At 46.3% G+C, this 24,581-nt stretch overlaps 1 pseudogene; it reads right to left on the reverse strand.

The window, feature by feature from the left end:
- Nucleotides 1-1,547, reverse strand: part of LOC149361191 (uncharacterized) — a 100,311-nt pseudogene extending 98,764 nt beyond the window's left edge.
- Between the last annotated feature and the right edge of the window lie 23,034 nt (nucleotides 1,548-24,581).

Below are 24,581 nucleotides of genomic sequence, written 5' to 3' on the forward strand. Positions count from 1 at the left end.
CTCGGCGGAGGCAACACACCACTTTGGCCCCAGCTTCCTGTAGACGGCACCTCCGGCCTGACCCAACCGGAGGAAATCGGCAGTCGCCTTTTCCGGCCCGCCCCTCTATCTTTCACTTTCCTATTTCCTTTCTTACAACTTTCCTGTATCCTCCTCTCTTCTTCGTTTTTTCCTCTTTTTCCTGGCGGCGAGGATTAACCGTGTCTGACCAACTACCCTGAGTTGAGTCATATTAGGTTATAGTTAAGGTGTACAGCAGGCGTAGGCAGGACTTGCTTTCAAGTTCCTGTCGCGTCCCCTTGTTGGACTCCATGGTGGGTGGCTGGCACCAGGACCGAAAAACTAAATTTTTTTATGGCTCCCCCCCTTTCCAAACCAGATCGCTCTCTTAAAAGAGGGCGGAACGAGGCAACAGACTTTTTTTCGAAAAAGAAACCGACATTCACAAAGTTTCATGTGATACACAGCAACAGTGACGAAAAGCAAGCCCGAATAATATCCCCATTTCTTGTAACCAAATGTTTAACAGATACCTTAAAGCCTGGCTACAAGGTATCAAAAATGGCCAGTGGCGACCTACTCCTCGAACTGCGTGAGAGCATCCAATGCTCGAAACTCTCAAACATTGCTTCTATAGGGGACATCTCTGTCTCCGTGACTCCCCACCGATCTCTCAACACAGTTAAAGGCGTTATCTCAGAGGCTGACTTCATCCATCTAACAGAAACCGAAATGTTTGAAGGACTTTCTGATGAAAATGTAATTGACGTGCACAGAATCAAAATCCGTAAGGACAACAAAGAAATACACATGGTCCTCACGTTTAACACCAGCAGTTTGCCCGAAACGATCGATGTTGGATACCTGAAAATCACCGTCAGACACTACATACCGAATCCCCGCTGCTGTTTCAACTGTCAGAAGTTTGGTCATGGCTCAGAGAGTTGCCGCGGCCGTAAAACTTGTGCGAAATGTGCTTCGAAGGACCACCCTTCTGAGGAATGTGACGCAGCCCTACGTTTCGCGAACTGTGAAGGAGACCACGCTGCATACTCCAGGGCGTGTCCGTCCTGGAAAAAGGAGAAAGAAATTATTACAATAAAGACCAAAGAAAACATTTCATTCAAAGAAGCGAGGAGGCGTTTTGCGCTTACCAATTCATTCTCCTTCACAGGAAAACCCAACTTCGCTGATGTGGTGCGCGGGGGTGTAGCACCATACAGCGCTCCGGCACCTGCCGCGGCCACTCCCACCGCGCCTGTGGCAGTGCCATCAACGCCCCAGGCAGAGACAGCCAAGGCTGCTCTGCCAACTACAAGCCAGGGAGTGCCGGCCCATGGGTCAGCATCCCGCAGGACTTCCCCCCGTCGGGGGAGGCCTGACACCAACACATCCACAGCTTCGCGGTCCTCCAGCACCTCTGGTGAGGTGACGGATACAACTACCAGTCCGCCCGCTTTGCAGCGGCGGAATCGCTCTCATGAGCGAAGAAAAGACAGGACCCCGATAACGGGCCCAGAAGACAAGTAAATCCCTTCAGTTCGCATCCAAAAACATAAACATGACTTTCCTACTTCAATGGAACTGTAGAGGATTCCTTAGGAATTACAATGACAATACACATTTTCTTGGGTCAATGCTTCCTGTAGCTTTGTGTCTTCAGGAAACCAACCTCGGTCCACAACATACAAATATCCTGAGACATTATAAAACATTCCGACGCGATCGCGAGCATGCCAACAGACTCTCAGGAGGCGTCGCAATTGTCACTCAGAGCGGTTTCCCTGCAAAAAAAAATCAATCTTAACACAAAACAGGAAGCGGTTGCGGTTAGCGTCGTTAGCTACAAAACCATAACGATATGTTCTGTATATCATCCCCCGCACATGACATGAACAATACAAGATTTAGAAGGCCTGATAAATGAACTACCGGAGCCATTCCTGGTAGTTGGTGATTTTAACGCTCACTCACCGTTCTGGGGAAGCGAACGCTGTGACTCGAGGGGCCAAATAATAGAAGATTTTATCCTCTCAAATAATATCTGTCTTTTAAATACAGGAAAAGCGACATATTGTTGCCCAAGCTCGGGAGGGATGAGCTCCCTCGATCAAGCTTTCTCATCGCCATCTGTTTTTAACGATTTTAAATGGGATGTCATTGACAACCCATATGGCAGTGATCACCTTCCTGTACGAATTAGTTTAACATCTGCACCACAAATCATCTCAACAAAACCGCGACGTTGGAAGCTTCATCTCGCTGACTGGTCACTTTTTAGAGCTAACGCAAATTTAGAAGATATAGTTTTAGAAAACCTCACCATCAATGAGATAAATGAAAAGTTCACAGATTGTATAATAAGCGCCGGTCTCACTGCTATTCCTCAGTCTTCAGGAGTGGTGCGACCGAAACACAAAGTGTGGTGGACAAAAGACTGCAAAGAAGCAAAAAAACAACAAAATAGAGCATGGGGTAAATTTCTCCGGTACCCAACACAGGAGAACTTCGCGAATTTTAAAAAGGCGAGAGCTAAAGCTCGGTACGGTCGTCGCAATGCTGAGAAAGCCTCATGGCAAATATATGTTTCATCCATCAACAGTTCAATTACATAAAAAAAGATGTGGGAACAGGTTCGTAAATTAGACGGCAAATCCTCTCCCTTTACAGTACCATTTCTAACAGCCCCTGGAACACAAACAAGTATAGATGAACAGGCTGACATACTAGGACAACATTTCTCTGACGTTTCAAGCTCTTCACACTACACACAGTCATTCATAAAACACAAAAACACAACTGAAAAGCAGAAAATTTCAACGACTAGCAGTACAAACGAAACATATAATACAATATTTACAATTCAGGAGATCCAAAACGTACTGTCCTCCGGTAAACAGACAGCACCTGGCCCGGATGATGTACATTATCAAATGCTTCCCCACCTGTCCGAAGCTGCTGTAGCAGCACTTCTGCAATTTTTCAACAAGATTGGGTGTCCGGAAAGATGCCGGAGGCTTGGAAAAAAGCAGTTATCGTACCGTTCTTAAAACCTGGAAAGCCGCCCACCTCTCCTAGTAGTTATAGGCCCATAGCTCTTACAAGTTGTATAGCAAAATCATTTGAAAGTGTGCTCTACGTTAGGCTCATGTTCATTCTTGAATCACGCGAACTCCTTGACATCCACCAGTGCGGATTTAAAAAAGGATGTTCGACAACTGACCATCTCGTCCGCTTAAAAACACAGTCCGAGAGGCATTCATACATCAACACTGTCTGGCAGTCTTCTTTGACATGGAGAAGGCATATGATACCACATGGAGATATGGCATTCTACGCGACTTGGCAGATCTTGGCATCCGGGACAGAATGTTGAACAGCCTGAAGGATTTCCTGTCAGACCGGTCTTTTCAGGTGCGCCTGGGTGCAACCCTTTCGAAGAGCTTTGTCCAGGAGAATGGTGTACCGCAGGGCTGTATCCTAAGTACCACTCTTTTTGTCGTGAAAATGAATACCATAGCGAAAATAATTCCCAACTCCATTATGTATTCCGTATATGTCGACGACCTTCAGATTACTTGCACGTCCTCCAGCCTGTCAACGTGTGAGAGGCAGGTACAACTCACATTAAACAAGTTAGCAATCTGGGCAGACCAAAATGGGTTCAAGTTCTCTTCACAGAAAACAGTGGCTGTTGCTTTCTCGCTTAAAAGAGGCTTGCAGATCGATCCGAACTTACACCTAAATGGAACCGCACTACCGGTAAAACAAGAATATAAATTTTTAGGAATAACATTTGATAAAAAACTGACATTTCTGCCGCACCTAAACAACTTGAAAGTAAAAGCCTCTCGGGCAATGAATATCCTTAAAGTACTCTCAAGGAAACGCTGGGGATCGGACAGAGCATGCCTACTTCATATCTACCGTTCTGTAGTGCGCTCATGTCTAGATTATGGGAGTATAGTGTACGGCTCGGCAAGGCCTTCATATCTAAAAAGATTAGATCCAGTTCATAATCTAGGTGCCGCCGTGGTGGCTCAGCGGTTATGGTGCTCGGCTGCTGACCCGAAAGACGCGGGTTCGATCCCGGCCGCGGCGGTTGAATTTCTTTGGAGGAGAAATTCCAGAGGCCCGTGTACTGTGCGATGTCAGTGCACGTTAAAGAACCCCAGGTGGTCGAAATTTCCGGAGCCCTCCACTACGGCGTCTCTCATAGCCTTAGTCGCTTTGGGACGTTAAACCCCATAAACCAAACCATAATCTAGGTATCCGCTTTTCTTGTGGAGCATACAGAACGTCTCCAGTAATGAGCCTTCATGTTGAAGCAAATGAGCCATCACTAGAAGATAGAAGAAAAGCACTTACATGTTCATACATTCTTAGAATTAGGTCGCGAACAAAACACGTGTGTTATTCAATCGTCACAACATGCCCGTCTCGAATAATATTTACAAATAAGCCCCAAGCAACCAGGCCTTTGCTAATGCGGTTTGAGGAGATCTGCCGAGAACTTGACTTATCAGAAACATTACCAAATGTCGCAGAACGTTGCGACGCATTTGCCCCTTGGTACAGTTTTCCGTCGGTCTGTGATATAAGTCTCACACAGTTCAACAAGAAACAAACTCCAACAGAACACATCATACAAGAGTTCCTTACACTAAAGGAAAAATATGATATCTACACCGCGTTCTACACAGACGGATCGAAAACTACAGGTTATGTTGGAAGTGCAGTAGTGGAAGGGAACTGGGAAAAAATAGTAAGGCTTCCTCAGTGTGCATCAGTTTTTACAGCCGAGTGTTATGCTGTGTTTCTTGCTACGGAGAAAATAGTAAGCAAGAACAACGAAAGCAGTATTATCTGCACAGACTCCCTCAGTGTACTGAAAGCACTACAGTCCAGAAATGCGGTCATGCCATCACTAGGTACTGTCATACACAACATAACAAGGATCGTAACACAAGGGCATAATATAAAATTATGTTCGGTTCCAAGCCATGTTGGAATTGATGGTAATGAGACAGCGGACGCATGCGCTGCTCAAGCCCACAACAAGGAAATACAGAAAATATGCATGCCACATAATGATTGCATGAAGCTAGTTCAGAGCAGACTGAGGAACAAATGGCAGAGCACATGGAATAGTCAGATAAATAACAAGCTACACTTAATAAAACCAATATTAGGAGAATGGAAATCATGCACACATCAGGAACGCTTTTTTGAAGTTATTTTATGTCGTTTACGTATTGGACACACGCACCTTACTCATAACTTTCTACTAACAAAACAAGACAAACCTACCTGTGAAAAATGCGGAGATGAACTCACAGTAACTCTCATATTTTAATCTCATGCATAGAACTTGAAACACTCAGAAAGAAGTTTTTTACCCCGTTTTACAACCAACACATCCCTTTTCATCCGTCATTGATTTTAGGTGAAGAAGCTCTTATTGACAAGTCAAGCGTTTTTAACTTTTTAAAAAAAGCCAACGTACTTTCGAAACTCCGAACAATGGTCAGTGTTTTACAACTTGGGAATTTTTTTTTTGAGCCACACCTCAGCCACCCTCTCGTCGTGAGAAGACGGCTGAGGTCACTATTCTATCGGTTGGGGACCTCGAGATCCTTGCACAGCCAAGGATGGCTGCTGAGGTTGCCAACCCTTTTTAAAGCTTTTACCATAAGTCTCTTTTAAAATTCTGTCTTATATTTTTACTACGTCGCACGAATTAACTTTTTAGGCCCTTTACACCGCCGTTCATTTAGACTTTCGTATAACAGCTATTTAAAAGAATTTTCCATACCCTGAGCTTGGCTCATGATAGCCTTAGTTGCTTATGCGCCATCATACACTTCGTACACGATCAAGTGAGCAAAAAAAAACATAAGACCAATACAGACTATGGATGGTCATCAAATCTGGCTTGATGACAAAACTGATGAGGCTGCAAGCTCCATGAATTTTTCTAAGGAATGCTGCGCAGTTATAGATTTGTCGAGGGCGTTCTATCCCGTTACTGCTCGGGGAAAGAAAGAAAAATATTATGTGTTGTTAGCACAAAAGTTTTCATTAATCGTAAAATCATGCTTGTGATGTGTTTCTCTAGAACGGTTAAAACTAATGTAAGTAGCAGGATCCATACTGAATGCATTATGAATTAATTGATATAAAAACTCGAGTCTATGGAGTGTTACGCGACTTGATAATGTGTCTAGGCCTGCGCGGGAAAGCAGCTCCGAGGGAGAGTCAGTGCACCGGTGTCTGTGGTAGATAAAGCGAACCGCTTTTCATTCGAGCATGTGTACATCTTTTTGCTTATACGGAAATCAGACGACGTCTGCATATTCTATGATTGGGCGGATAAAGAGCTTATACGTGAGTAACTTCGTATCTGATGTTGGAAAGCGCAAGGCGCGTTTAAGAAGGTATAAACTATTCTTGGCTTTTTTGGTAATGTTTTGTACTTGGGTTGTGGAGCTGAGATCATCAGAAATAATCACAGCAGGATATTTCTTTTCAGTTACTGTTTTAAGACCTTCATTGCCTGCGCCATAAGGGAAGCTAAGTTTTGTTTTCTTATTTGTGACTGACATCGCTATCGTTTTTTCCATATTGATCACCATTTGCCATGAATTACACCGCTGTATGACGTTGCTTAGAGCTGTGTTTAGCTTTTCTTGGTCTGCTTGAGTGTTTTTTTTTATAGCACGCAATCATCAGCAAAGAGACGCACCTTTACATCTACGTGATATGTTTTATCATTTATGTATAGAATAAATAGAAATGGTGCAAGCACAAAGCCCTGTGGCACGCCATAAATAACCGGAACAATATCAAAGGCACGGCCATTGTATTGCACGTATTGTCGGCGTTCCGATAAGTAGCTGGCTATCCACCTCGTAACGGGACCGTCGCCAAGTATCTTATTTAGTTTCAAGTTCAGTTTGGCATGTGTTACACGATCAAAAGCTGTCGAGTAATCAAGGAATATTATATCGGTTTGGCTTTGGTCGTTGATTCCTTGCACGAGGCCATCAAAAATTTCTTTGAGCTGGTTAACAGTGGACAAAACTGCTCTGAAGCCATGCTGGTTATGATGAATGATGTTGTTGGTCTCGGTATGTTCGTTAAGAAATTTTAATAAAATATGCTCAAGTATTTTGCAACAGGTACATGTGAGGGATATATGCCGATTATTAGACGGGGACGTTACGTCGCCTGATTTGTGAATGGGAACTATTTTTGCTTTCTTCCATTCAGCTGGCAGACAGCTGTCCTCAAGTGACTTAGAAAATATTAGAGGTATTCGCTAATTGGTTCAGCGTAACGCCTAGGAAAGCAGTTTGGAATTTCATCAGGACCGCAACTCTTTTTTTCATTAAGGTTCAACTACAGAGAAAGAATCCCAGGTATACTTATGATCGAAACGCCTAAAAGTTGTGTTGACTCATTGCTATGACAGGCTAATATTTGTAAGACATTATGGTCGGCAGTGCAAGTGGACTGGAAGTAACTGTTAAATGAGTCAACTTGCTGCTTTCCGTGTGTAGGCGAAGTAGCAGTCACATTTTTTTCTGTTTATATACCTCCAGAACTTCTCCGGGGAATTTTTGATGAAGTTTTTAAGTGTAGTGCCACAAAATCGTTTTTTAACCTCAAGTACCTTATTATTTAGTTGTTTTTTTAGCTTACTGATGTTCACCTTTAATTCTAAGCTTGCTCTTTGCCTATTTCTTTGCCTTAACCTACTAATTTTTCGTTTCATGTGAATGATATCTCGGGTAAGCCCTGTATTCACCCGACCACCCAGGGGCGCGTCGACTCGGAAAATCATCATCTACGGTAGTAGTGTTTCTCTGGAATCAGAGTGCTGTTCACCATCAACTACGGCTGGCACGAGCGCAGTTGCCACATATACCGCAAGAACAGACCAGCATGCTTCAAATCCGGCACGCCAGGACAGAGAATCGACGTCTTCCCTCAACCCAGAAGAACAGTGTGCCAAATGTGCGGCAACCCGCTCACCGAGGGAGCACTTGAGTGTAAACCCATGTGTGCCCTGTGCAAGGGTCCCCACAAGACCTATTCCAAGGACTGCGGAGAGAAGTTTCACTCTCCAAACCGAAAGCCGCAACTTCATCAACCACCACAACACCCTTCGAAGACCAAAGCCAAGACTCAGAAGACCTCAACCAATCTTCGCGAGGGAGACCAAGTACAAGGGAACAGCCACCCGGTAGGAGAGGTACGTCGTCATCAAAGTCCCTCCCCCGTTCCGGCTCCTCGAGTAGAAAACGATCCAACTCGAGGCCACGAGACGCAGCTGGGGGCCGAGAGCGCCAGGAAGGGCAACAACTCCAGTACAACTGGAGCACAAACAACCAGACGTCCTCGGGCTACCCTCCCGGTTCCAGAGGCCAATCCCAGCTACCCATGAACCTAGCTACGGACACCAAGGTAAGCTGGGCAGAATGGCCTCCCCTCCCCAATTCCTCCCCCCCCCCCCCTCACAGAAAGACAACGTTATAGAGTCACTCCGTCAAGAGGACAAACAATTAAAGGCAATGGTAACTACACTCACCACACGTCTGAACGCCATAGAGCAGAAAATGCGTATAAACTCAAACCCGAAACTACAACCCGATTCTGAATCTCAAAACGCACCCGCAACACAACCCTTGCTCGGAGAGATATAACAACAAATCATTCTAGAGCTAAGATCGTTCAGAGAAGAGTTCCGAGCCTACCAACAATACGCAGAACACCAAACTGCTGAAACGCGCGACAGCATTGCAAACAGCAAACACTACATGGAAAATGCAATTTCAGCAATCCGCGACGAACTGCCGGAAAAAAGACACAAATATCGGCTCCTAGACCTGTGATCTCGGACGACCCATTCGACAGTGAGCAAACATGTCAGCTGATTCAAGAGTAACGCTGTGGCAGTGAAACTGTCGGGGGTTTAAGCGGAAGCAAGCGGCCCTTAGCCTCTACATCTCGCAAGAAAAAGAGCCCCCGGCATCCATTTTACTACAAGAACCACTTGCGTCAGGATTAAAACTCATGAGTTACAGAGCGTACCAACACGACCAATTCTCTGCCTAACTATTTCACAAATCATGCACAGCCGTAATGCACGAACTGATAGATACTCGACAATATAACACATTGCTACATCACCCTCCTGCCGCTACGGAGAGGCGAGGAAGGCATTCATATATTGAACGTCTACAGACCACCTAAGGACCGACACCCTAGGCTAGGCCATTTCATTAGAAGGTTCCTGGCGCTGGCGGGCAAAGCTCCCTGTGTGGTTGGGAGGGCCTTCAACGCCCCGCATCCTTTGTGGGGAAACCCGAAGGCCACACCCCAAGGCTCGAAAATTGGAAAAGAGACTCACGCTCATAACGAACCCTGCGTTCCCAACCAGACTGGGCAATAGCGTCTCCCAGATACATGCCCAGACCTTACGCTTGTAAAAAACGCAGCTAATCGGAATTAGAATAATAGGGACCAGCGCCTGGGTAACGACCACTATACCCTCGCTACCAGCCTCACTACAGGGAGATACAAAAAAAAGATCGGAACTGGGCGACTCACGGACTGGCGCAAATGGAGGGAATCTCGCCCTCCTTCGAGCAGTCCTATCGCGGACATAGGGGACTGGACTCGAGACATCAGGAACAGCCTAATTAGGTTTACAAAAGAAGTCCAGACGACCGAAGATTGTCCCGCGGTCGACCCACATCTCCTACATCTGTGGGAGGCGCGGCGCTGTCTCACCCACCAAGAGATGGAGAAAGCAGCGACATAATCGCAGGTTACGGCTGCGCATTCAGCACATGAACATCCAAGCTGAAAGGTACGCATGTACCCTTGCCCGACAGAACTGGAATTCCCTATGCGACAGCCTCCAAGGCACTCTCGGAGTGTCTAAGACATGGCACTTATTAAGATCCCTCATCGACCCTAGCAAGAGCAAAACCAAAACCTATGATCGAATGAACAAGATCGTTCACTACACCCCGGGCACCGAGGAAATACTAAAGCAGTTGCAGGACACGTACTTATGCTTAAACCCACCTATACCCCATCTCGAGTATGCTGGTCTTCCCAACGAGGCCCTTGATGCCCCGGTCACGGTGGAAGAAGTCATGGCGGAACTCGCTTCCATGAGAAAAAACATAGCACCAGGGACGGACAAGGTGTCCGTCCGGCTTCTATACAATCTCCCCGATGACCAGATTACATCATTAGTCAAGTATTTAAACGAGATGCACCGTCCTAGAAGTTGTCTGACATACGATTGATGCCAAAATCGAACAAAACTTTACTGTTAGAAAACCTTCGTCCATTTTCACTGACGTCATCCTTGGGCAAACTCTTCGAGAGGGTCATCACCACCAGACTTACTAGATACTTGGAGGGCAACAATCTGCTGCCGCCAACGCAGTACGGACTACCTCTCAACGCAAGACGCCCTGCTATACATACTATATAAAGACCTTGGGAAACCTCCAAAAATCCAAACCAGGGCCATTTCAGCACTTGATTTAAATGGCGCATTTGACAACATCTTCCACTCCAGTATCCTGAGTGGCCTAGCCGACGTCAACTGCGGTCCAAAGACACACAACTACAGTAGAGACTTCCTAACATCGAGACAGGCCGTCCTCATACCAGGATACTTCCGATCTGCGACCATCACACTTCGCCCGCGAGGAACCCCGCAGGGGGCAGCCTGTCGCCCCTGTGTTTCAACCTGGCGATGAAGGACCTACCATCCCAGCTTCAGAAAATCGAAGACGTACTACATGCCATCTACGCAGATGACATCCCGATCTGGTGCCACACAGGGAACGACGCAGAGGTGGAACAACGTCACCAGGCAGCAGCCGACGTGTTCTACCGGTATTAAAAAACCAGAGGCCTACAGTGTTCCCCAGAGAAGTCGGAACTGCTCGTACTGAAGAACCCGAGACAACATCTAGCCGAAAACATCTCAATCCGTTTTGGCGAGAACCAAGAAGCGACCATCATCCAGCAAAGGCAGCGGGTGCCGGCAGCGGGTAGCAGTACTGATCGGAATTAAATCTGGACGTGCTTGCGCCTCGTTGTTCGGGTATGTAGGACGACGTGGATGCGATGTGTACTTTTCCAGGGGCTCTTGACACATAAATGTGAAACGCGCTAGTTGCTGCAGGTTAACGTTGGAAAGCAAGATACTTTAGGTATTAAGAGACCTTGTTAACGAGCCATATTTTATTTGGTTCTGTCTGATAACTGCCGGAGTTAAAATTTAATAGCTCTGCATTCTAGGACGAGTAAAAATATTCGTATATTATGGTGTTCTTACTTAATGCCACACAAGAGGTTTACCACTACATTATAGTTCAAGTTGTGAGAGTAGGTGAGGCCGGACTGGCTACGTGCAGTGTTCACGCATTGTGTCTGCTTCTAGAATAGGGCCGAGTCAGATACAGACAGCTATAATTTTCGAAAGAAACTTGAGCCTTATGTTCCTTCTTTGCGATCAGTACCCGTGTTTAGCGCAAGTAAACGCTACGTCCATAGCACTTAAAGTGTTTTGAAAAGGCCGCCTGCCACTATGCTTAGAGCGGCGCGACCATCAACATGGTGCTATTGGATAATATTGGGTTGGTATATGCGTAATCGATATCACCATTGTCACTACAGTTCTTGTTCCTTCAGGATGCATTGGTGCTCCAAACTATGCTTTCAGGAAAAGCTGTGCATGCCAGGCACTTAGAACGTTCCAATGTAAGAGTTTGCAGGCTCCACATGGCAGATCGAACGGTAATTTGCGAGAAAATAGATTTTAAATTGTCCTGCTGTGTTTCCCAGCATCCCAGGCGAGCTTATGTCGATTTGGAGGCTCCCTCCCTACTGCACCCAACCAGAATAGAATCGCCCGATTTCGCTGATAACCGATGAGAATTCCCGTGTGCATCATAATCGGCCCACCCACGTAAGCTGTAAGACAAAGGCTTTGTTAAAGGTGCACTGAAGAGAAATCTGAACTCGTGTTTCTGCCACGGGAACTGGATCTACACGTTCCCAGCATTCTTAGAAAGTTCGATTTATTGCCCTGTGCGGCCGATTTTCCTAATTAAATTGGATTAACGTACGGCTCCCGCCATTTTTTAATTCCCCGAATACGGTGCGAGGAGTCGACCAACGCATGGAATTCCTTTCAGGAAGTCGCATGGCGACTTTGCTTTCGCTTCTATTTCGTTTCTTTTAGGTTTCCGTGGATAAAAGTCTAGTCAGGGACTACATAGCTGCAAATTGGGTCAATGGAAATAAAAATACGCGTGGACACTTTGCTTTCGCCGATCACTACGTATCACTCCGCCTATGGCGGAGCCAACGTTTTTAGATCCCTTTCAGTTTGCAAGCTCGCTCCCCCGCGCCGCGCCCGAGAAAGCGGCCCCCGTCCGCTTCCACTCACCACGCGGCGCTGCTGTCGCTGTCGGCCCGGAGGCGCCGGAGCGCTCGCGCTTGGCAGTTGCTGTGACAGCCTGTTCTCATCCGCGATAACATTGGGAGCGAACACGTCGAACTCAAATTTGCTGTACTTTTGGAGCTGTCACGTTGAAACTTCAGCCTCATGGTTAAAGAAATGTTTCACCTGGCTAGTAAGGGTGAGATAAAGAGCAGGCTGATGCCAGTTCGCAAAAAACCAATCGTTTGCATTTCGCTTTATCGCATCACGTTTGCGACGTTTAGCGCTGATGATATGCGTATGTTGGAGTAGAGCTATCAATATTTCTTCGGGAGAATGCACGAAACATTAATGAAAGGATAAAACTAGCGACGTTCCGCTTCTAGATCACTCACGAAATTCCGCGCTATATTATCAACGAAGCACCGCACATGCGAGCAGCATTTTACATGTTCTTTACAATTCCAATTTCAGAGAACACAAGTATAAATGCAGACACACTTAGCTGGATGCAGGGAGGGAATAACTATAGAAGTGCTTTTTATTTGCAATGACAGCACAGGCAGGAGCAGCGTACTGCACTTTCATTTTTAGAATGTTAATTTCATTGAACACAGACAAGCATTAAATGCAGACACACTAAGTCGGAAGCACGGAGGGAATGGCTACTTGAAGGCGAGCTTTTTTATTTGCAATGACAATATTTCTCTGTTCTCTAGCCGACGGTTCACGTCTCTCGCCTAGAAGTGGATGCGTGTCACTATGACAAAATGCAGCACTTGGCATGTAAAAGTGGCCATATGCTCTGCACATCCAAGCCGAACAAGGTTTTTCAATTCAAGCTCGTCTAGCAGCTCCCAAGAAACGTCCCTTTCAAAAACGGGACCTTCCTTCAAAGAAATCGGGATTGCTTTGTTTACAATGTTGGTAAACTCTAGCATCTTTTCGGTGGGATGCTTTAAGCACCCTTGCTTGAAGCTTTTGTATACTGTAAGATAAGCGTCACTGCCAACAACTGGCACAGGACAGCTGATATCTTCCATGCTGATATCTGCTGGCTGCTCCAAATCAGGCGGCGGTGACCATGGCGTAGACGCGAAGGGCCACGCTGGTCGGGCAAACAGCGTGGCGAGCGCCACCGCACGGAAGGAAACGGAAAGGCGACAATCCGCGCACCGCAGCTTTCAAACTGAAAGGGATCTAAAAACGTTGGGCGGAGCGGCAAGCCGCCACGTGACTGGGTGAAAGGTTATTCGACTCCTCCCACCGTTTGCGGGGAATTAAAAAAAAGGCGGGAGCCCGACGCTAATCCGATTTAAATTAGGGGAATCGGCCGCGCACAGTATTAATTCGTAGTTTCCAAGAACGCTCGAACGTGTAGATCGAGCTCCAGCGTAGAAATACTTCACATTCATCTTCAGTGAAGCTTTAATGCCTGCCTCTTATAGGACTGCCCTGCTGCAACGCCACCACATCAGCGACATGGCTGCGAAATCTGATGCCAATCTCGAAAGTTGTTGAAAGGTTAATGTTTCTTATAAAAATATTTTCTCTTCTGTGTATGTTTCCTCCGAAGCACGCGGTAGTGTGGTTAGTAGGGGGAAATGTGTTGAGTCTTTGGCACGGTGAATGGCCCAGGTTGTGCACCGGTTTCGCCAAAACACCATGGACCACGGCCTCACCCGCGAGTGCCTATAGCGTTCGAAAATTTTGACAGTGAGGCATACAGGTGAAGTTGAAATGTCGCTGTGGGCAAACTGAAGTTTGCGTGGATGCATTGATTACCGCGTTCAAATGACAACTAGGCTACATTCACTGACAGTAGAACCTTGTTTACGGAGGAAGGGTCGAAAGTGGGACAGGGATAACGCCACCACCGGCCGTTTTCGCAAGCGAATTTCCGTGCGTCAAGTCAGATGTTTTGCTGTATTGTGTGAGGTTTTATGGCGCATAGGCAACTGAGGCCACCATGCGCCAGGCTGAACATATAAGGAAATTGTTTTCTGCAGAATTTCACACAATATTAAATCATCAGTGTTGCAGAGGGCCTAAAACATTTTTTGTATTACCAGTGATGACAAAGGAACAAAATTTTATGAATAGTTAATATTAAAAGCTTTATCTTTAAAGAAGGTCGGGTAGCCTCCAGAGCCATCTTTATCGGAGCAAGGATGTTGAGCCTCCTAACCAGTCAAACAAAAGGCTCATCCTTCTCACGAATGAGAAGGTGGCGGAAGTGTATAAAAAAAGTAAAGCGAAGCAGCGGGTAAAAATTTATAGTTTGTCGAGGAACCTTGCTTCTATAAAAAAATTAAGCACGCAAGCCATGTCAGTAATTGCATCTTCTGCCAAGTGTAACAATGGGCGCAAAAAATGTGTTCATTATAAAACTGAGTAAAATACATTTTCCTTAGTTTTTCGAATGTTGTGCATGATACTAAAGTGTGATTTGCTGTGAATTTATCTCGGTATTTTTCACAAAGAGGCTTCTCTTGTTTTGTGAGGATAAATATCTTACTAATGTGCATATGTCCTATACGAAGCCGCCAGAGAATCACTTCCGTGAAACGTTCGTGGTGTGTGGAAGACTTTCATTCACCTAAAACTGGCTTTATCAAGTGCAATTTGCTGTTTACCTCGGTGTTCCAAGCTAGCTGCCATTTATTCCTTAATTTACAGCCAATTAGTTCATGTAATGCATAAAGGCTATATTTACTTTGTTTATTTGCTTGCCGAAGCTTGAACAGCGCTCAAGTCCGATCTCTCGTTGCCTTTAATTCCGACATGACCTGGTACACAGCCGTTTTATGTTTTTTCCTTGAGCTATAGCGGTTGTTATGGTCTCTGTGATGTCCCCAAGTATAGAAGTGATTGCATGTCTAGAGTGAAGGGCGGTAATTTCATTTAGCGAGTCTGTGTAAATAATGCTTTTTACGAGGGTCTTGTTTGCTATTTCCTCTACGGTTACGCAGATGGCGCAACATTCGGAAGTTAAGATGGATGCACACTGCGGTAGCCTATTTCATTCCAGTTCTCTTATACCACTCCGCTTCCAGCGTAAACATCTGTTTTTGAGCCATCTGTATACAAAGCTGCGAAAGTACTGTACTTTTTCTCGTGCATGCAAGAAATTCGCAAGAAATTCTTGTATGATACGCTGATATGGAGTTTGTTTTTTGCGTAACTCTGCAAGAGTGAAATCACAGATCGCAGCAAAAGTGTACCATGGAGGCCGTGGATCTCGTCTTCGAGCAGTGGCAGGTAATGTCTAGTACACCGAGGTTTTGGCACTTGTGTTCAAAGCGCAAAATCAGTGGCCTGGCAGACTGCAGTTTGTTGTTAAACAGTTTTCTAGACAGGCACTTTGTAAGTATTTGGTGACATGTGTTTAGGTAATGAACGGATTTTTAGAACGTATGAACATGTGTGCATGGTTCTTCTCTCTGTATGTGATGGTTCGTTAGTTTTTACAGAAAGAAAGTTCAAGGGCAACGTCCTGTATGCACCAATGAAAAGACGCAAAACCTATTTTATGTACTGGATCCAGTCGCTTAAGGTACGATGGTGTCGCTCACACATACACTGTGCATCCATAGTGCAGCGAATAGAGCGCACTACAGAGCGTTAAATTAGTAAAAGACATGTCCTATCGGATCCCCAGTGTTTTCATGACAGTATTTTGAGTGCGTTCAGTGATCGTAAAGCGCGTTCTTTTTAAGCGCGTTTATGTGAGGCAGGAAAGTGAGTTTTTGTCAAAAGTTGTGCCTAGAAATTTGTGTTCACTTTTTACGGGCAGATGTGTTTCTTTCCGGTGTATGGCTGGGTTGGCTTGTAGGCCTTGTTTGAGCGGGAAAAAATGGTCATTGTTTTTTTTTTTGTGTGTAGAACTGGAAACCGTTCCCATCTGCCCATGTCACTAGGTTATTCATTGTCAACTGTGTCTTTAGCATCAAAAGAAGATGATGTGAGGATGCTGCGCAAAAAAGATTGTCCAAAGGATGATTAGTTAATTAATTGGAGGAAAAATCGCGAAAGAACGTCGAAATAGCGCGGAGGCTGATATATTGAGTGAATGGAAAAACATGCGTGGACACCAAAATAGGGCAAAAATAGGCTAAGGAGTGAAAATAAGGATTGAAATTAATTGAATTGTACTTAATGCGTGGTAATTACTCGAACAAACAGTTTCATTGACGTAGTTGATTAGTTAATTATCATCAAAAATCATAGGACGGTTGAATAGACAGGAGGGGGTATAGCAAGTGAACGGGAAAGATACCACGGCACAAAATTTGAAAAACCTAAATAGTTGATTGAGATAAAATAAGGTATAATAAGAGTAAATAAATCGATCTTTAATTAAAGCCTAAGGTAATTACGCTAATTCAGTAGTTAAATTAACGAACAAAAAGAAAATGATGGAGAGGCAAAGAGAGGCGGCGGGTGGTGAGGAGGAGTCAATGCTTTCGCATTCTCCCAGCGCGGGTCGCCGCAGAGATCTATAATTTTTGGTTGTGGTTCTTCTGCTGCCTCTTGACGAGGTCACTGCAAGAACGCTGTTGTTTTCACCGAGTCAGGGATTTTTGGAAACCTGTGAAGGCTACATTTTTAGCTCTCATTTTATTGTACGCTTTCTTTATTACTGTTGTTATGAATGTAACTGAATACGGCTTGCCCTTCGGCTTGTTAAGCCTAGTCCAGCACGTGCGCGAATCGGTTCCGCGGGGTGGGGGAACACCCGTACTTGCCGGCGCGTTCGCGAGCGGCCGCGTTCAAAGAAAGGAGACGCTTCGCTTTGAGCGCCCCCAGCCGCGTTCCGATGACCCCGCGTACACTACCGATCCCTTACACGCCCTTCCCAAGATTCTACAAAGGGCTCAAATGCCACTTTTAGAATTATAACAAGAAGGGATTGGTACGGGTCACAAAACCACCCTGTGGGTGACATACCGCAGCTGCACCAGCGCTGTCACCAACAAAACCAAAAGCAAAATGCACACAGGCACCAACACAACATAAGCAAATTCCACGAATACACACGTCCAAATTGGTCGGTTGCACCCAGTTCACCACCTCCAAGTAGACACCCTCGTCCTGCTCGCGAACGAGCACACACACACACACAGACACTCGCAACTTGAGCGTTCAGTAGCACTCGCACGACGTCCGTAAGTGGCCACGTGAGCCTCCTTAGTCGCACCGAGCGTCCCTGTGTGCGTTTCGAGCCACCACGCGTCTCAATTGATACGATCAACGCCCAATGGCTACTACGCTCATTAGGCCGGTGCCACAGCGGGGCGAGAGCTCAAAAGCTGGTGCCCTCCAGGATCAAAAACGTCCCGATCCTTGATGGGTCCAAACCCCTGACTACACGACGCACCTGAGGGCCCGCTCTCTCTGGCGCGCCGGTACGAACCGCGTGCTGCGTAAGGAGCATAGCCCCTGTCCAGTGTAATCATATCAGTGGGGCCGCTTCTGCCACATGGGATTTGGCGTACTGCAGTACGGAACGTACTGCTCCACGCGCTGAGTTTCAACTTGAAGGCTACGCACCTGCCTCCAGCTACTCTGCCTCGCTTGGAGCCATTTGTCCCGTTCCTGCACGGGCAAACACTGACGTTGCCGTTCCCTGCTTGATAGGCATTTGCCGGCTTCGTGGCATCGTCTAACTCCGAGGCTCCATGAGCTCCCTCGCAGTCACTTGACCCGAGCTTGCCTTGCGGCAAGTCGCCACTCATTTCCGGGTCCTCAAATGACCTGGCCGGACACACACCGAGTGCGTTCAACAACTTCACGGAGCTCCACCCGGTAGGCGCAACAGGCCCACCTCCGTTCTCTGGCTCGGATGGATGGGCATTTTTTCTAGCGGCGGAAAACGGACTATTTAGCCTTCTCGCGCGCTCAAAGTCTGGGAAACACGTCACAGGTTTTTTTTTTTTTTCATGCAGTCGAATTCCCACTGCTATCATTCTGTGCGCTAAGGTGGCACCATAAAAAGCAGTCTTGCATGGACTGTGAAGATTGCAACGCGGTCGGACGACGCTACGTTTTACTTTTTCGCTTCAGCCGCCGCGGTGGCTCAGTCGTTATGGCGCTCGGCTGTTGTCCCGAAAGACGCGGGTTCGATCCCGGCCGCGCCGGGCGGATTTCGATGGAGGCAAAATTCTACAGGCCCGTGTACTGAGTGATGTCAGTGCGCGTTAAAGAACCCCAGGTGGTCGAAATTTCCGGAGCCCTTCACTACGGCGTCTCTCATAGCGTGAGTCGAATTGGGACGTTAAACCCCAAAAAAGCCACAAGCGACTTTTTAGCTTCAGCACAGCTTTATGGCTCGTTTACATTTGGGCATGAAAGCGAGTAAATCCGCTTCCGCCGAAATACTGCGTCGCACGCACTTCCTGATCGCCGCTCCCAGGGTATACAGATGTGGTTAAGAACGAACATAAATTGACTTTGTCTACGTACCGCTAAACGCAAGTATTTGCAGGACATTACACCATTCCTCATATTTTCCACGTTTAGTTTAGGGCATGCAAACGGAGACAACCATAAGCTCAGCTTAGTGGCGCTATCTGGTTGTTAGTATGGGAACCATTTTTGTTAACAAACCTACGCTCCTCTTAAGCCTTGATGCGACAGAATCGTTCGTCTAGATAAAAAAAAATAAAGCGAATTATTCACTCCTAAGTTATCTTATAGGGGAGATGAGACCAAGCGAAAGATCGGTGCCCCATTTATCGCGAGTGAATGCTATGAAAAAGGCAGTAGCAAGGACGAGTTGAGTCCGAAGCGAGCGGTCCTGCTTCGAAGCGCGCCGCCATGTTTGTCGCTGTGGGAATGCAACTTCGTTCTCGCCGCGCAGAAATCGGTTCCGGGCCGATCGAGCTTTCCGCTGGGTATTTAAACGGAATTCCTGCCGCGGCGGCGAATTCCTCCTGCCTTCATTGCCGAAGGCAGAAGCGTGAACGCGTCCTGAGTAGAGAGCTCTGCTGCAAGCGGATCACAGAGCTTTTCACTTGGCCCGCCGTGTCACCTGCTCCTTTGGTCCGTCGTGTGGATGCCGTCGCCGGACAGGCCCGGGCGGGCCACGCGCGGTCGACCCCACGTGACCGGTCCGCGGACCAGTCCGTGGCCCGCCGTCTCGATACGCCTTTATGAACTTAGAATGGCCATACCTGAAGTTTAGCAAGGGTTTGGCAGTTCTCAGGCGGTATCACCAGGACATGTGTTTGTGCTCACGACACAATGCCAAATCCAAAAACTGCAGTTCCCTGTAGCTGCGAACTTCAGTTGTGAACTCTGGCCCACGTCAAAATTCCTTAAAAATCTTAAGAACGTCGACGAGATTTCTAGGCAAGGTGCCTGTTCCGGTCATGGCAAGATTTCCTGAGAGCTGACTGCAAGCAAGAAACAGCAATGCCCTCTTTTATGAGCTCATAATGGCCATACCGGGAGTTTATGAAGGGTTTTGCAGTCCTCGGGCGATAGCACCAGGACACGTGTTTTTCCTCACCACACAATGCTATATCCGAAAAAGTGCAGTTCTCTGTTGCTGGGAACCTCAGTTGTAATGTCCCGCTTGTTGACAGTCAGCGCTTGTTTGTGTTAGTCTTTCGTCTCGTGTCCCGTTCTTGTAGCACTGTGAGCAAAATGATGAACACTTACCAACTCGCCCAAATTTGCGCCTTGCAGTGGTGATCCAGCGGATGCTCTTGCATCTCCGCAACTTGGTTAAAGGCCAAACCAAAGTAAATGCTCACCAAGCATCAAAAAGGCTACCAGCCCCGTCAAACTTTTAACCCAGCACTGTGAGTAACTACTGCCGAAGAGTTCGGTTTACTGGAGCTCAGAACTCTGCACCATAAACCGGCCACAGAGCAGAGGGTGGTGCTAATCCGTGATACAAAACAGGGGCTTGACAGTAGTAACTGCTTAGTGCGTATTTCTGATACCTTCCGGCTGCATGCTCTGGGCATCGATTACAACAGGACAGCCGTAGATGAAGTTACTTATATCCTCCTCTGTTTTACAAACTTTTATAACAAAGAATTCTTGAGCTCCCATGTTTTTCGCGATTCAGGCGTTTTAACTTTAGAAGATGAAGCCATCCTTTTTTTGCTCTTCATCTTTCAAACTATGCACCAACTCGCTTAGTAACGTGTTTATTGCCAGGTGTTTGACTCTTTAGAGATGAATTTGTCACTATAGAGTTATTTCACACCTTAGAGACGCTTCGCTTGACAGCATAGTATGCTCACTGACTGCAAGTTGTGAATTGCTCCAGAAGTTTAACAAGTACTGTACATGCACATGGGGACGACTTCCATGGCACAGAAATCAATACCTGCATAATAACAATGGAGGAGCACACATAACCAAAAAATGCTATCAGTACTTAGCCAAGCACGGCATAAGGTATCAACATAGTCTTCTTGACACAGTGGCGAGGAAAATGGAGTTGCTGAAAGCATGAATCAAACATCATTTGATGTGACGGCATGTCTTCTTATGAAAAAACGTTAGAGATCACTGCGTCACCCGCATTGGAGAAATGTATAAGAACGAGTTTTCAGACTTCGCGCCATGCTTCATTTTCAGATTTGGCGCCACGCGTTGGCTCCGCCCACACTCACGGTCACCTGGTGCCAAACTTGCATTTTCAAATTTGGCGCCACTCTTGCTTCGGCCCCACCCACTTTTTGGACTTTTTTGGCTTTAATTAATTAACTAATTAACCCACCTCAGCCCCCCGATTCCCATACGAGATTTGTTGATGCTCTTTATGATGGTACCATGCTTTTTCGCACGAACCCATACATTCGGACGTAATCGTGCGGACAAGCTCGTGAGGCCACGAAATCGCCCACTTTTTGGACATTTTTGGCTCTAATTAATTAACTAATTAACCCACCTCCACATCCCAATTGCCCTTACGAGATTTTGTGGTGCTCTATCTGCTGGTACCATTCTTTTTCGCATAAACCCTGGAATTTTGACGTAATCGTGCGGGAAAGCTCCGCAAACATAGGCATACAGTGCTTGCGCATTAATATTAAGTAAGGCAATCTAGCCTAACGCAGTTGTCACTGCAAGTCAGAGCTGAAAAATATAGAAAGGGCAAAAAGCTCCAGGAGCTAAAGCTGTCTGGATACCAGAGAAATAAACCTGAGCCACCTGAATGTGTTTGAGAACGTAGAAAGAAACGTGCGAAACCAATAAACAAGGGATCCAAACTCGTTCCCAAAGAAGAGGAGAGCATACGAGCTAACTACTTTGACAAAATGAAGGGTTATGAAGAATAGAATCTAGAAGAAGATTGCTTTTTTATTAGCAGCGGCATCACCTTTGACATGGAGTGCTTCCAATACAAGCCGATCCAGGCTGGAAGTGCTCGGATAAGTATGTAGCAACTCTCTTGCAGCCACGGTTGGTGAAACTGAAGCCAGTTAATATTGTGACGAAGACGAAGCTGGCAGTGGCGCGGGACGGAGCGCTCGCGCTAGGCCAGCGGCCATTAATCATCTCTTGCTCATGGTTCACCACGTCTCATTCTTCGGCTGGCCGCCACGTAACAATATTAGTCGTTGAATGTGGACATGTCGCATCCTAACTACACTGAAGTAGCTGAAGACATCATACTGAATGAGAAAATCGCAGAAATAATGAATGGGAAAATCAGATCATGCTTATGACTCATCAGCCAATGAAGAATAAGGACTCGCAATGCAACCATCCGCTATGGGAATGACAGCGTCCAGGTAATGAGATATTCATAGGTTGACATACAAGCACCTACATTCCAGAGGAATTCACAGCTGCTGGAAAGCCTCCAGCTGTCTCCAACAATCAACCTCCCCGTATTCCAGTCACGTAAAAACCAACGTCATATGGCACCAGTTATATCATGAATATCTTTGAGCGTGCCTCGGGTAGCTACATTTTGCGCACCAAAACTGAGACAAAGTTGGAAAAACACTGACTATCATCGTGGCGTCGCCCGCGGAACGGCCCGTCCAGCGGGCAGATGATGACATTAGCAGCCATGACTGCCTGATGTTTCAGAATGTGGCATCTTTTATGCCCTGAAAAGTATTTCTACTGGTCCACCGAAAGCCGCCAGATGCGTCGAGCCGTTCCATCGATGAAGCCCCAACAGTGTTTAGCGGGGTCCCTTTGCGTTGACAGCCTGAGAATAAAAGAAAGAGAAAATAAGACTGCAGTAAGGAACTTCCTGCTTTCCCCAGAAACGAAAAATCACCTCAACTCCGATAACACATCGAGGCTGGAAAGGGCCAACCAGCGGTGCGCAGTCAGGTCCGCAAGCAAGTGGGCAAAGAAATGCTCGATGTGCCCGCATGTTTGAAATTACCGATGCAGCAGACCCGTTAATGATTTCCATGTCCAGCAGCCTCTTAGGACGGGCAAAATGCCACAGGAGCATGCAAAGCACTTCGTCACCTGGCACCTGAACCCGCTGCGCGCTGATCACCATATCGGGCATCTTCAGACAGCGCAGGAGGTCATGCATGTCGTACCTCTCGAACCTGGATAGATCGCGAAAGGTGGGACTTGGCGTTTTCTTGAGGTTGATAAAACGTTATTCGCCCCGAGACCGTCGCCTCTCTTCCTCTTGGGCATTCAAAGCATAAATCTCATCGATCTCCTCCCATGACATTGGATCGAACAGGAGGAGGTCTCCAAGGACGCTGTGCGGCATGCTACAAGCTGGGACACAAGTGTTTATGCTAGCAGTTTTGGGGACGCGCTTTACTAGTTCCCTGTGGCTCGCTTCCCCACAATGCACCCTAAACTCGTCCCCTGTGGTTCGCTTCCCCGCAACGCACCCTCCTTAGCCCTGTTATTTATTTATTTATTTATTTATTTATTTATTTATTTATTTATTACAGATACCTGCAGCGACCAAGTGCATTATTGCGGGGGGGGGGGGGGGACAATAAATTCTGCTCATTTGGCCGAAAGTACACATAATAACAGAAATACAATCACACAACTAATAGATGAGGAAAAACATGCACTGAAGGAAGACAACCACGCTCCACAAATAAAACAACACTAATGAAATGAAAAAGACACGCGCAGGACAACTGCTCGCCACGTCACACATCAGATAAAAATGCGCGGAATTGACCTTCCGTGCAGCACTCAGTGACGCCGGCTGGTAGCCTGTTCCACTCATTGATCGTCCGTGGAAAGAACGAGGTTTTGTAAACATCTGTGCGACACTTAATCCCTCGGATCTTCCACTGATGATCAACTCGTCTAGCAAAAAAAATGAGGTTGAAGCAGATACCGGTCTTTGTCAATGCTCAGCTTTCCAAAATAGATGCGATGCATGATTTGTAATCTCAAATGTTTCCTACGGTTAGCTAAAGATCCCCAGCCAAGGTGGTTTTTAAGAGACGTGACACTATTTGAGAAGCTGTAATTATTGGACACAAATCTCGCAGCATTATTTTGGACGCGCTCGAGCATATCACATAAGTAAGCAAACTGGGGGTCCCATACAGGACAGACATATTCAATAATTGGTCGGATGTAAGTGAAATATAGGAGTTGTTTGACATTAGACGGTGCTTTATTGAAATTTCTTTTTAAGAAATTAAGCATTCTGCAGGCTTTGGATGTAGTGTACTCAACTTGCCTCGTCCATGTTAGGTTAGATGAAAAATAAACGCCGAGGTACTTGTATTCAAGTACTTTTTGCAAGGGTTAACATTATGTAGTGAGTAATTTGTTTGTAATGGGGAACGCTTTCGAGTGAAAGAGACAAATTGGCATTTTGTGGCATTCAAGGACATTTTGCCATTTTGAGCACCAGGACTGGATGGAATCCAAGTTTCGCTGTAGTTTTAACACATCAGAGGAATTTTCCACAACAGTGTACGACACAATCGTCAGCATAGAGCCGAATTTTGCAGGTAAGATCCAAAACAATATCATTGATATAAATCAGAAAAAGAAGGGGTCCAAGAACAGACCCCTGCGGTACACCTGAGGAAACGTTTACATAACCTGAGTGCGAACCATTAATCAAAACACGCTGCATGCGGCCCTGAAGATACGAATGAAGCCAATTGAT

Source organism: Amblyomma mixtum, chromosome 2, assembly GCF_055824585.1.
Source record: "Amblyomma mixtum isolate Tamu chromosome 2, ASM5582458v1, whole genome shotgun sequence".
Classification (NCBI taxonomy): Eukaryota; Metazoa; Arthropoda; class Arachnida; order Ixodida; family Ixodidae; genus Amblyomma; species Amblyomma mixtum.